Here is a 14,430-nt window from a genome sequence, read left to right as displayed (position 1 = left end):
TTATACTGTCTGGAGGCTTGTGGACACCAACACACTACAAGTTAACACGTGCTATTACAGACTAGTTGTATGCTTTCATTCTGAATGTTGTGCTTAATTCTAGCCACCTCATTTAAGATAAATAATAGAGGGCAAATGGAAGGTGTTCACAGAACATAAATGAGAATATAATGACAGATTTTCATGAAAGTAAAGCTTTTAAGGATCAGGATTCTTTCCTTTGGAGAGGAAAAATGTAAGAGAGAAATAAAATAATGCGTGCAAAGGCAAGAGCAAATTGTGAACTTTTATTCATCTCCTCATTGCAAAAAAAAAAAAAAAAAACAACCAAGGAGACAGCCAATAAAATTAAAGGAAAATTAACGACCTAGAAAAGGAATTTCATCCTCTCCTTGTGTGAAGGGAAGCAGAAGAACTCGCTGTGATAGCATACAATTGAGCCCAACAGCTCAAAAATGAACAGGATGGAAGGGGGTCATTCAGATGCCTGAACATGGCACATAGAGACATTTAACATGATCTAAAGTATCCTAAGAGGTCCGTGTGGCAAATATAACAGAAAACCTACAGGAGACTTGCACTGTTCTGAAAGCAGGTGGAGACCAGTGGGAACACTCAGGATATCTCCATAGAATAAAAATTCCTTAAGGATAGAAAAGTTCATTCTTCAGTGTATAAACCAACAAGCACCTGGCTAAAATTAGGATAGACAATTACCTTCAAAGAAGGTTATTCTTACAGATTACATTTAAATGATAGATAATGGCTACTGCCACGAACAGGTTGCTCTTGCTCTTTTCCTTCTTGGGTTTTCCCCACGCCAGCTGTATGGGTTGCTCAAAATTGATCTGACTTTTACTGCTTACCATACCTCATCATATGATTGTGCCCAATTTGTTTACAGAAAATTGGACAGTTATTTTTCCAAAAGGGAAGTTAACTTAATCTTGCCATCAAAGATCTGGGTGCAGATCTCTTTTTGAAGCCTACTGGGTCGGGTGAAACTGATTATCCTACAACGCTACCAGGAAATTAGCTTAGGCTCTTACTACGGTAGGGGCTTAGAAATTGAGTGAAAGATTTCCGTACCAGGTAACAAAGTGTGTCTCATGGTCTTTTTTGTTATTATTGTTTATACATAATTATGGATATGGTTTGGTGTCATTGATTGCACATAGAGACATCTGTTACTTGGAGGCTGGCATCTCAAATTCGTAGTCCATAGCCCTCTGGTGGGTTGAATATAGGAGGTAAGTTTTTTTCCCTACAGAGGCTACATGGTCAGAATTTATCATGATTATCAAGTCACCCATAGTAGCGGGGAAGAGTGGAGGAGCATGCCTGTAAATACAGCTTCTTCTCTGGCTGCATAATCAGGCAGTAAAATAGGAGGCAATTTTCTGCCTGTGGATTTTTCCCCTTCACTAATATTGATAACGGGCGCTATCTTCTATATTCAATCCAGTCAATACTTGTGCACTTAAAGCCTTTTTCATTTTTACACCTGAAGTCTATAACCCAATTTTGCCAGTGGCTTCAAAAGAGCTGGAAAATCCTTTCAGAAACAGATCTGGGGGAGGTCTCTGGGGACTTCCACTGGAAAGAAGAACGACGTTTTCTGTCTTTTGGGAAATGGGGCAGCTTTGGGACTTTCATTTAACAGGACCTCAATCTGGCCTATCTTGTCTTGATGGGGAATAGATTACCATCCTGATTTGTCCTGATACAGTAGCCTCGATCCTTTTGTTGTTAGATACTGAGTCTACTTTTCCAGTGGCAAGAACCAGAGCATGACATTAGCGTGTGGCAAGTTCAAACAAGCAAAAGATAATTCTTCATACAGTGAGTGCACAGGTGTTGTGCAACTCCTTGCCACAGGATGCTACAAATGCTGGAAAGCAGAGCAAGTCAAAAAAGGAATAAGAAAAAGTAGAAAATTAGAAAAATCAGTGCAAGGGAAAAAAAGTCGGGGGCCACTAAACACAGAGGTATTACTTTTATCACAAGTCTTGATCTGAGAATGGCTGGAGCCTGGGAGAACATCGTTATATTCTTGCCCTGGTGCTGTATTTTAGCATAGACATTCTCTGTGAACCTCGCAGAAACAAGCTGTGGATGGACCTTTGACATCTTGTTAGGGCTTTTATATTTATTTTTAAAACATTTAATTCTCAAAGCTGCTCAGAATTTGAAAAGTAAGCACAAGTTTCAGGCAAAATAATTTAATGTATATTTCTCAAATAAAAGTGTTTCATAAAACCATTTTACCAGATGTGTTCACTTTTCCCTTTCTCTCCCTTTTGTAATCAACATTTGATCTTTTTTCTTTTTCTATCCATATCCTTTTATACTTTGATTTGTAATCGGTCTTTTCCTGAAAGTACTTATTACTCACATTGTAAATCTTTCATTGTTTGTACAAGCCCCGTGTGCAGGCAGGCCTTGAACTCTCTGAAGTCCTGTAGGCATCTCAATTTGCATAGCAAATGATTGATGATGACAAAATCTGATGTCATATTGGCTTTTGTTTTCAAACTGTGAAGTGTTCATGCAAGAGCTTTGAGGAAAAATGTTTCAGTTGAAAAGGAAGAAGAAAAATCTCAAAATAGCGCTTCAGTGCTGTTCTTATTGTTTGATAACAGAAACCCAGAATTTAGGGCGAGATGAAAAACATTGCTTACAAAGAGAAAGCACAGTGAATTGTATACTGCAAAGTCTTGCAACAGGACAATCTACGTCGATATCTTTATAGGAAGGGCAGATAAGGTCTTACAGACACAAATCCTTACTCTAACAAAGACTTCAAAAAAAAACTAGAAAGCCTGATGTTCTCAGTGATTGGGAACAGTCTCTCAAACAGATATATATTTTATTAAAAATTGCAGCAATTTCTGTAAAAGGGTTGTACATGATTTGGGCCGCAGGTATAAAAGTAATTTTCGCCCAGTTTTATGAAACTACCAACTTAAAATCATGATTATGAAAGTGCTTTAAGAATAAAAAAAAAATAATAAATTCTTGTTATAGCACTGCATAAATCTAAACGGAACCAATTTGCTGAATACTGTGTACAGGTCTGATTACGTCCTCTGTCTCAAAAAGATGGTAAATGTACTTAGCAAGGTGAAAGAATCATCAGAGTAATTTCACTTTAGATACAATGGAGAAGGGGGAAGCTTCAGGGCACCTCCCTGGGGACAAGCCAAGACTGGGCAGGATGTCAGCCCACAGGTCGGGATCGGGATCGGACCCAGTGACAGTAACTAGGACTTCATCATCTTGGACTCAGAAAGCCCTCGAACCACAGATTGCTGGAGGTTGACAGATTATTCTGGAGAAAAATCTCTGTATCCTCCTCCTGTTCATACACTCCCAGCAGCATATATCTGCCACTATCAAAGACACAGGACATAGCCCAGGACAGCCCTCCTTACGTTATATTGTTATCATGAAAAAAGATGGAGAAGGGATGGAAGTTGAGAGCAAGGCTCAGTCCCTTGAGTGGGAATGGCATCAGCTGGACTACACATCAGATGGAGAAGCCAGAATCATTTAAACAAGGCTGGCTGTTTTCCAGATGGAAAAGGCTGCCTTTATCTAGCACTGGTGCAGTAAAATGTTCATTTTGCATACTTTTAATGCTGAAGTAGTCAGTTGGTTTAACCAGGGTGAGGTGATTAACTAGAGTGTGAAAAGGTACAAGAAAGGGAAGAAGAGCTTCTTAAGTTGTATAATGAAGTTATCCATCACATTGCCACATAGGACAGCTCTTTTACACCTCAGTATAAAAATTGGCTGGCTCCAGAGATATGATTTTACTTGAAGGTAAACAAATTAGTAACTCACTGAGATGACTGTAAGTCCTTTTCACAGAATCACAGAACCACTTTTCTATGAAAAGAATTATTTACTACTAATTCAGCCTATCACAATCTCCTCCTCCTCCTTTCCAAAGTCCATCTGTAAACAACCTCTGCGTATTCCTCACGTTAGTTAAATAACAGTTCAGTGGTCTGGAGACAGGGAGTACAAATGACTCTGAGGTACTCAGGTCTATCCAGAACAAGTTTCATTCAAACAGACATTCAAACCAAAATGTCCAAACTCAGCTATGTGGTCCGGAAGAAAAGGAAGCAGGAAGGGATGCAGAGTAGGAAAGAAGAGGTAATGACAAGAAGATGATGATTAGCAAGCACCTCCTTTTTCAAAAATTTCTGTTATCTTTCTTATCTCAAAAAAAAGCACAAGTGATGTCTTTCCGCTAGCCTAAAACAGACATCAAAATAAATAGGAAAAAAAAAATCCTTCACATTAAGCTAATATAGCAGTAAGCAGCAAGGCAGCCATATAGAAGGCAAATATCCCCATTATATAATTAGAAAATGAATTATCTGTAGTATTCCAAACATTTGCTTGAGTATACAGCCATATTCCTCAAATAGAATGTGAATGTTTATACATATTTTAACAGCCACCTCTTAAAAGGCTTCACAGAAAGTCTCCTTGGGAGAGAAAATAAATTCCCCCAAACCATTATGAAGTAATCATGAAGAAATAAATCTTGCACTCCAGAACTGTTCCCAGAGAAAGCGGATCAAGGGCAATTTCTAAATGTATTTCTCCCAACTGTTTCATAACCTAAAAGGAAGGATCCTTCATTGAAAAAGGGAAGGGTGCAGTCTGAATCCAACCTAATCCTGACACCTTCAGGCTAAGCAAATGCATGTTTTTTGAGCGAGTATTGGAACTTTCACATAGAAGGGAAATGTTGTCCCTTGTTATTGAGAGGTTGCTGGTCTACACAGCACTGAAACTTTTGTACATTCTGCTGCAAAGTAAAGTAGCCAAGGCAAAGGCTTCACCTCTGTGCTTCCAAGTTGATAATTACAGCATCCCAATTGTCTAAAAATGCCAGGACCTCAAAATCTGCTTCTTGACACTCAAAAGATGAGAAGGGACCATAACACATGCTCAACCAGGAAGCCCAAATGCTAGGAAACACTTTCCAGAGTAGTCTTTTCAAATGACAGTAAGAACCTAGAAATTATGACTGAGCCTTCCAAAGAAAGGACAGATGCAGCCTGACCAGAAAAGGAGTGGTAAATAAGAGAAGGGGAGTTTGGTAGATCTTCAGGGCTGTAAGGAGTCTACAGACACTGTTGAAAAGGAAGTCTTGATTACAAAACAACCAGCAAGCCGTATTCCAGTGGTGGAACTCAATGTGCTCTTGCCCAAACAGGACTATGTGTCTGGCCCAGTCCTCAGCTAGATTCTTAGGAGTCAAATATTCTTGGTGTTGTAAAAATAGATGCCATCTGATATTAGGTATTGTTAATGAGAACTTCCAAGGAGCAATTATTTACATTTAGATGGATTTAAAGCGGCTCAAAGGCTTTTCTTTTCGCTTGTAATTTTAAAGTACAATCTTGCTTTTTGCAAAAGCAGTTTAACACTGCTATTAATAAACTTGCAAAAGTTGAAATACTATTGTGAAAATTACATACGCTGTACTATAACACATAAACTTGGACATATTAGAGTATACAAGAAGGAAATTAAAGAAACAGATAGCCCTGGAAATCAGAATTTCTCTGGCTAAAGAAACTGGAATCTGTAGAATGGTATATCTGTGTCTACAGACATTAAGGTCTAATGGTCATGGACTACATAACCAACTGATCCATAACAATGCCTGGGTCAGCAGTCGAGAGTAAGCCTCTACTCTGTTCGCACAAATCCTGGGTCAAAGAATATGAGTGCAAGTGAAAGTAATCAGAATTGTCCTTTACCTGGTCTATTTGCCAGATCGGTATAGATATCTTCCATGCTACTATGACTTATAAACAAACAAACAAACAAACAAACAAACAAACAAAAAGACAAAACCAAAAACAGATGGAAAAAAAAAAAAAAAAACCAACCTAAATTGCAGTAAACATTCAAGAGATTTTCTTAACCTGCCTTCTAATCTCCCTTCTAGAAGTTCTCCGTTATGTCCGAAGTGGGCAAATAGATCTCTGTCTAAAGTATTGGATTCAGATTAACAACAAAGATTTAGAGGATTTAACCATAGAAGCATCAAGCGTTAGAAGAGACAAGAACTCAATTTCTATTTTTTGGTCTTCTAGTTAGGTGCGTATCATTGACCTACTCTCATTTGTTCCCACTCCCAGTTGCTACCAGTAAATTGTCATCAGGGACTTAAAGGCGCAAAAAGAAGTTTGTGGTTTTTTTTTTCCTTCTGGCTACTTACCAAGTATTTCTAAGTTTTGAAGCATTTTCAACTAAACAATGTCAGGTTTTAGTAACTGCAAACCAGGATTGCTTGTTGTATTCCAGTTTAGGGCAGATTATATTTTCAAGGAAAGATTCAAATTTTCTGAGAATTTAAATAAAAAGCTAATTTGTTTAAACCGTGTTTGAATCAGTTACATTCTAAAACTTGTAGATCAATATTTTCAAACAGAGGGACCATAATATTTCCCATAGATATATATGTGTGTATGCATATGTACGTATACTTGTATGAAATTTCTCGATTATGTCTAGATTTCAGAAAAGAGAGCCTTTTTTCCACACACCTCTCCACTCCGCTTCTCTTTTGTCCTTGCTCAGGCCCTGTAGATGTTTACAGAGTGCTTGTGTACTCATCAAAACTGTTGAAAATCAGGCTGCACACATGTGGATTTAAGTGAAAATTCCCCTGAAGGGACCAGTTCTGTTCTACCTCCACTCTAAAGGCTTCCAATATGCTCAAAACAAAAAAGGAATTTCTGTCAGAATTTGCGGTTTGGAAATGAAATCTGAATGTTTTGACTGAGGGTTATCATTGACGCATGTTCAATCTGACTCACAGAAGACTTGAGTTCAGGTTCCTTTGGAGCAGAATTTTTCATCACAAATTGCTCCAGCTTAAATGCGTCAGAGAACACATTGCAAGAGGTTTTTGCTTCTAAATCTGCTGTCTTAGTCACAAGATAAGACCAATTCTTACTGTTAAGTCTCTAAATGAAATTTCCTTCCTAAACGTGACTTTATGCATCCCTTTCTGCAAACGTTGGCACAAGGAAATGACTTCCATCCCTTGATACATAAAAGAGTTAAGAGCTTTCTCCAAGAAGTGACCTAGTCAGAGATGCTGAGCATCAGCTGTTACTGACCAGAGTGGAAGCTGCTGGTGCTCAGAAAGTCTGAAAAACTTATTTAGGTTCCTAAATATGTATTTTGACTCCTGGTTTGGCTCAACAGCTAAAGAAAGAATTAACAGTGACAGATTCCAGAGGAGATATTGCTGCCAGAAGGACAATTTCCTCTAAACTGGTTAGCAGAAGTCCAAATAAATCTGTCTTCAATGAAAGTTTTCAAAACAAGACCATGAGCGGTGTGTTGGGGTAAATATCCTCGATAATCTTGGCAGTCAAGAAAGGAGAAAGAAAAACTGAATCTGGAAGAAATATGGGAATGGCTATTCTGAAACAGAACTACAGGCCATCCATCAAGTATTCTATTTCTAATATTGACCAGTACCATCTGCTGCAGAGAAAGACTATAAAACCCTCTCTTAGAGCAGCCCAAGTTCATCAGTTGGCTTATGCCCTAAGACACGACGGTTTATGTCTTTACAAATCTTGGGGGCAGATAAAGCAAGAGGAAGGATTCTGGGCATTTTATTTACCCATAGACTTACCCTTTTCTGGAATCCTGCTAAATTAAGCTCCTGAGTACTTAGGTATACAAACTGGATTGCTATTCATGTGTTTGAAATGTTTTGGGACAGGCAGTTTTACCACATCGTTTTACCCATTTCAGCCATTGCAAACACTATTTATGCAGTTAAATCCAGTAGCGGAAAGAAAATCAAATTGGTTATGTACACAGAACTTGTACCGCTTACACAGTTACTTACATAGTACTAGCATAAACCTTTCCTTCCAAACAAAAGAAAAATATTAGGCTTACACAGGACCCTTGATGGGATTCAGCTGCACTGGAACACGGTTCTGTGATGCACATGTAAAAGTGGAAGAGAGAAGTGTTTGGTGTGAATGTCCTAGGCCTTTATTCATCTTGCTATTTTTCACCATAACTTTTTTTTTTATCATCTTCCTGGAAACTCCTTCCAAGTTTTGTTTCAGCCAAGCTTCTATATTAGGCTGCTTGAAGTTTAGTTTCCCTTAGCATTTAGTCTGTAAAGTGATCGCTGCTCGGGAATGCCGTCATTTGCTTGAAGGTAAGTTCTTTGAACTTGATTTTGAAGATAAACAATATTCTTCCCATTCAACTTTCCAGAGCATTTCAAAATAGCTTCCAGATCTGAAGTAATGAACAATTACCATCCTTAGTGGAATTCACTAATTGCATGATTCATATGTAACACAAGATTCATTCTCTTTTTTGTATTGTTACAACTGACTTTATTTTTCCTAGTTCTATCTATAAAATTTTCAATTGTAAATTCTGCTATTGAACAAATTTACCTTGGCACATGCCCTTCCATGAGAATAACAAAACTACAAAAGTGAAAGGTGGTATTCAAAACAGAAAAAGTTTTCGTCATTATCCTATTTCTCAGTGAGTTTCGTGTGGATTTTTTAATGCAAGGCAAGGCAAGAGTAAACTCATGACTCAGTGAAAGTAAGAAATAAAATGAAGAGGGAATTGGGACTGAGCCCAGGAACTGCAGTTTTAATGACTGTATTTTTATAAACTCATAAAGGTCCCCTCCGCCTGTCTCTTTTGGTAATCCTGAAGTGCCTTCAGAAAGCTGGTCTGAGTGATTTTAAGTTCTTTAAACTGCAGGTGAGCAATGCTGGGGATTTGGTTAGCTAGCAAGCCACAGTGTTTTGCAATTCCAGGGAAAAAAAAAAGACAGGTTAGAGCACCTTATAAATTTATCAGCGGTTACCAAAACACAGATTAAGCTAGATTTCTTGAAAGTAAATATATCTCATTAAGTAGGCAAAAAAAAAAAAAATGCCTTTGGGTTTTTTTTCTTCTCTCACACAAAGGTCAACCATTACAGTCACATCACTCACAAACTGCCCCCCAAAAAAGCTATTTAGGGTCACATATCACAAGGGCCAGCATAACACAGAATAAGCTGCCCTCTCAGTCTTCCTGCAACCCTCTCTGCTTTCAGGAGTGACTGCTGTACCCCCATCTGCCTTTTCCCAGCGATGTAATTCACATAAAATATTTTAAATAGGAAAAATTCAGATTCATAAGTCTTACTTACATTTATGGAGTCTTCTACACCTACCTATAGCTTTTTCTTTTTCAGATCATCCCAGGTTTTACTCCACCGTGCTTTCTGTTTCAAATCTTTAAGTTTCATGAAAGAGTAGTCAGCTGGGTCCGTCGCTTCCAGCAAGTCCGCCTCCCAAATGCTCAGAAAGACTAGAAAGCACCGTCTGAGGCCCAGGAGCTGACAGAGCTAGTAGAGATCTTTCTTTACACATTAATGTAAAGTGGCTAACTGCTTGTTGGTAAGAAAAACTGATGAAAAACTGCAAGCCATCAACAGTCCCACAGGGAACCACCAAATAGATTTGGCAGCTCAAGGTTTTAATTATTGGTTAAAGCTAGAAGTGACAGTGGGCAAAAAAGCAAGGGTCCAGCTGAGCTCCTGCTACTGAGTTTGGACAAGCCCAGGGCTTCCCTGCGTTTGGGTAATGCTGGAAAGGAACAGATTTGCTCACACATGTCCCACCCAGACATCTCCATTTGGCTGACCACGGGCAGCCAGCAGCTCGCGTGACCACCTGGCCAAACTTGCAACGGGCATTCTTTTGCAGCTTGGGTGAGAGCTGGAGTATCTTCTGTGGCTGTGGTGCCACGGGCTGCCATTGACCTTTGGCTCCACCGTGTCATTTCAGCTGGAATTTCCTCTAGGAGATGCAGGGTCAGCCACAGTAACCAGCTTCACCGATGTCACCCCTGGTTCTGCTGCATCCCTGACCAGTCTGGGTTTGCTGACGTTTTCTTGGTTCCTGGATAAGCAGCTCTTGTCCTATTCTGCTCCGCTTCCACCTGAAAAACAGGCTGGCAGGGGAACGGAGGACGGCCGGGAGCCTTGTGCGACGCTTGAAATGTCAAACGGGGCACGCGCTCTGTGGGCACGTGTGGCTGCAGGTATCTGCTCTGTACGCGTTACCTCCCACCGTTGGCTCTGGATACGGGCAAAGACAAGAAACGGAGTCATCCTCCCAAGGAAGGCTCTTCCTTCAACGTTAACAAGGATTTTTGCAGAAATCCCTCGGCTGCCGCTGTCTGTGTCCTTAGGACTGACAGCTCTCCCTGCTATGAAATCAGATGCTTGGGAGAGGAGGAGGAGTGCTAACTGGAAAACACAACGCAGGTGAAACACAGCACCTTGCGACAACACATGACTACATTTCATCTTTCGACCGCGCTGACTTTTCGCCAACCGAAAAAGTAGATGTACGAGGGTATTTTTTTCCTTTGTTAATGATATTTAACCTTGCCTGACGTGCATTTTCAATGAAATGATTCTACTTTCTAGACAAGTTATGCTGGGTTTACACAGCTTTAATCTGACGCCAATATTCTGGCTTGTTTTTTACTTCAGCTCTTCTATATTACTGCAGTTCAACCATTTCACCACAGCTTAAAAAAAAAAAAAAAGAGAGACTTTTTTAGTTCAAATATTTATTTATTTTCAAAAAAAAAAGAAAAGAGGGAGAAGAAGAGGGGAAATACAGGACTATCCTACAGTTTCTCAGAATTTATGGAGATATTACATACTCATAAATCCATGTGCTCCTTTATTAGACAAACAGCCCTTCTGAGATAAACAGCTTTACTCTTGAAAAAGATCTTTTAACTGCATAGTCCTCAGAAGAGAAAAGCTTTTAAATGCTTGTGAACAGTGGATTGGAGTAATTGGTGGAACAAACATTTAATAGAAAGTTTGGGCTTTTTTATACAAAATTGATTTTAATCTGGCTGCAGGTCACAGGTGCTAATTTGGTAGATGTGAGTCTGTTGTGAATATTATGGGTATTTGCCCATAATATTCAAACTGTCTTCTACAGTCTGCAGTCCCTGATTTAAAAGAGTGTCATGGTTGGGCTATTGCCCTTATTAAACAACGTTCTTTGACGAAACCTGAGCCTTATTGGTGTTTTTAGTTTTGTATTGTATTTATTACATGCAGTTTTAAAATCACTCTCATATAGCACATGTATTGTCAGCAACTGTATTTTTGGAACTGCAATCGGCTGTGGATCTTTCCATTGCTCAGTGACCCCCAACACACACGCCTCCCACCTGCAGGGTGCAGAATTACTGCATGGGGCTATAAGAAACTCGTTACATTTTCACGACACAACATCAATATTAAATACTTGAAGATTCTTAAGGTGTTTATGATTTCGAATGACCAAGGAAAAGAAACAGAAGGGATAAAGATGCGTTTATGTCTGCATCATTATTGTCCTATTTTACTCAGCTTAATACATTTGAAACATAGAGAAAACGTTAACAAGCTACTGAGAAAGTTATCGGTGAGCATTGAAAGTAGGCAGTCATCGGAAAACATCATAATTAGTCTTCCAGAGTGTATTTTCAAATCTTTTCTTGGAATACAGTCCCTTCATACAGAACAGACTTCTCTGCACTCTTTCCCTCTGTGTGTGTGTGTGTACATACAAGTGTACAGACACAGATGCTCATGAACGTACATGTGTGCATAATTCTAGTTCAACTATTTCCAAAACTTTCTGCACGGGGGAATAGTATATACGCAGCTTAAGTCTTTCTGATCAGTGAATAATTGTAATAAGCAGCCATTTTGCAAAGGATAGAAGTTAACCCTTATCTCCATGGTACGATGAATGTGGTTCTACGAACTGCTTTCGTGGCCTGGGTACAATTAGGAGCGTGGCTATAGATTGAGATTACAGAAGGGAAGGAAGAGCTGCTCACAGCAGAACACCTCTGCTGAAAAAAAAAAAAAAATTGACTGGTAGCGACAGTTCAGCTTCTACACATTTCTTAACACTTTCCTGCTGTTGAGTCCCGCTGCATTATAAAATCACCTTGCAAATCAGAAAGCTGTGATGGTTTAAACATTTTTATTTTAAAACAACCTCTGTTGCTCATAAAAGACAGGCCAAATGCCAAGGTATTTATTCTTAGAGTCGGATCCTACTGAGCATTAGCTGGCATACCACCTCAGACTACGACCCACAAAAGCTGAAGGCATGCGGTGGCTGTTTGAGATGTTCAGCACCTTGCAAAGCCGTGTGGGTGTTCAAGTTAGCATAATTAGTCCAAAGAGAGGAAAAGAGAGGAAAAAACAAAAAAAAAAAAAAGAAAGCTGATTTGGCCCACAATCAGAGAGCTGCTCCAGCACACAGCTGTATACAATACAGGTTGGTTTTAACAAGGACAGATTTAATCCCAGAACCTGAAACATCTCCACAAACCAGTTAAATTTCAGTATAAAATGTCTAAATGTCTGTTTTATCAAGCCACTTTTATGTTTTGCTGGCCCCCTTTATCTTGTGTCAACCAAAAATTCATAATAGCAATTTTGACTGAAGGCTGGCTTTAATTACAATTTCTTTTACAGGTCTCAACTGCTTTTTGTATCCTGGGAAATGAGAGCAATTCTTTCTATCTTATTCAGAAAGAAAATGAAAAGGTTGGTAAATGTATAAGTAATTTTAACTGATTCATTGATCTGAATACTTTTAAAGTAATACAGTAAGTATTTCTGTCACACTTTGAAGTTAAGCTTGGAGCTCAGTTACATCCCTTAGGGTTATTTTATAGCCATTAAGAATGTGTACCTTTTATCTGGTGCCTTCAATTAATTGAATTTCAAAAATATTCTCAAATGTTTTTAGAAAATCATTTAGTTCCTGGAGGACATTCCTGTGTGATTTATTGTTACAGTAATTAAAAGCAGTGAGTATTACACTGGTCACTGTTGGAACTCCTGTCTGCCTTTGGCTATATTTTGGTTTAAGTTAAAACATATAGTGCACTTGAGAGACTTGTGAAGGGAGGCAAGAAAAAAATTAATTCTTTTCAGATTGCTTCAGAATTTTGGCACACTTAGAAATAACCTCTTAAAGTGATCACAGTGATATTTACATGATAATTATATGCAAGCACAATTAAACTTCTATATTAAACAATTAAATAATGCTTTTCCTGCTATGGTAAATTATTTCTGACTACCCATATTAGTATTCTGTAGTTCTAATCAGTGCCATAAATAATTTTCAGTTTTACACATTCTGCTCTGAAGCAATTATTAAGAGCTCTCAGGAAAAGTAAAAACAGCTAATGAAAATAATTAGCAGGAAAAAATGATGGTTCATCCTGCATTGAAAGATAACCCTAACTGAAAACTACAAACGCTGCTTTAATTGCATCTTTGTTTTCTGAGCACACACGGTTCTGTTGCGTAGCCCCTTCTGTGCAAGAAGTGATCACTCGCGAGTAGCGTTTTGCGGAACTACTCGCTGGCGGGAAGATTGGTGGGCTGAGACCTGAGGTCCACTTCTCTTTGGTTGTGTAACACGGAGAAAGGAGCTTATTCCCACGTGGCTTCCCTGGAGCTCCACCTCAGCAGCGTTGCTCACCTGGGCAAGGTCTGCAGGCTCAGGCTGCTCTCCCCGCTCCGGCAGAGCTGCAGTGCAGGGAGGAGAACTTGGTGCCACTGACTCACTCGGTATCTTCTGCCTTGCCAGGGTCTTCAAGGAGGGCTGAGATAGCTAAGCTTTTAAGCATTTAAAATGATGCTCTTTTCCTACCGAAAAATAATTCTCCCCACTCATCCGTATACTAAGCACACTGAGACAGCCTTAGCTATTTCTCTAACCACAGCAATGGTTTTTTTTCTACCACAGAATAAACGTCTTCTCAAAATCGTGGGCTCACAAATGGAATTATGGTAACATTTGCTTAGAAAATTATTGAAAAAATAATTATGAGCCCATATCGTTGCGGACTACAAAAGACCCACAAATGATCACACAGAATGTGAAAATAGGTGTGTTTTATCAGCTTAGGCGCGCATTTATGAAAAAAGTATGGTTGTACAGATCAGTACAACGCAGGTCAGTACCAGATAAACATTTCACATTTAAATGTACACACTGAAGTCATTGTTCAAAGTAATAACCTATCCTTTTAATAAACCAACCCTTTTACACTGAAATGCCTAAAGGTTTTCTAATGTGTATCGGTCTTTTGAACATCACATAATGAATTTAATGTGAGAAAAGGAAAAGAAATGTACCTGTACGGATCCCTGCACATTAAGATAAACCTTGTTGCTCTGAGGCTAGCATAAAACTTGGCACCCAAACCAGATGAGGACGAGAAGAGTTTCAGTGAAAATCTGATTCCTATCCATGTATTTACTACATTCTGAATTATATTGGCTTTCCTGTG

The sequence above is a fragment of the Vanellus vanellus genome (assembly GCF_965231255.1).
Source record: "Vanellus vanellus genome assembly, chromosome: 2".
In the NCBI taxonomy this organism is placed as follows: Eukaryota; Metazoa; Chordata; class Aves; order Charadriiformes; family Charadriidae; genus Vanellus; species Vanellus vanellus.
Note: the sequence above shows the minus strand (reverse complement) of the source record.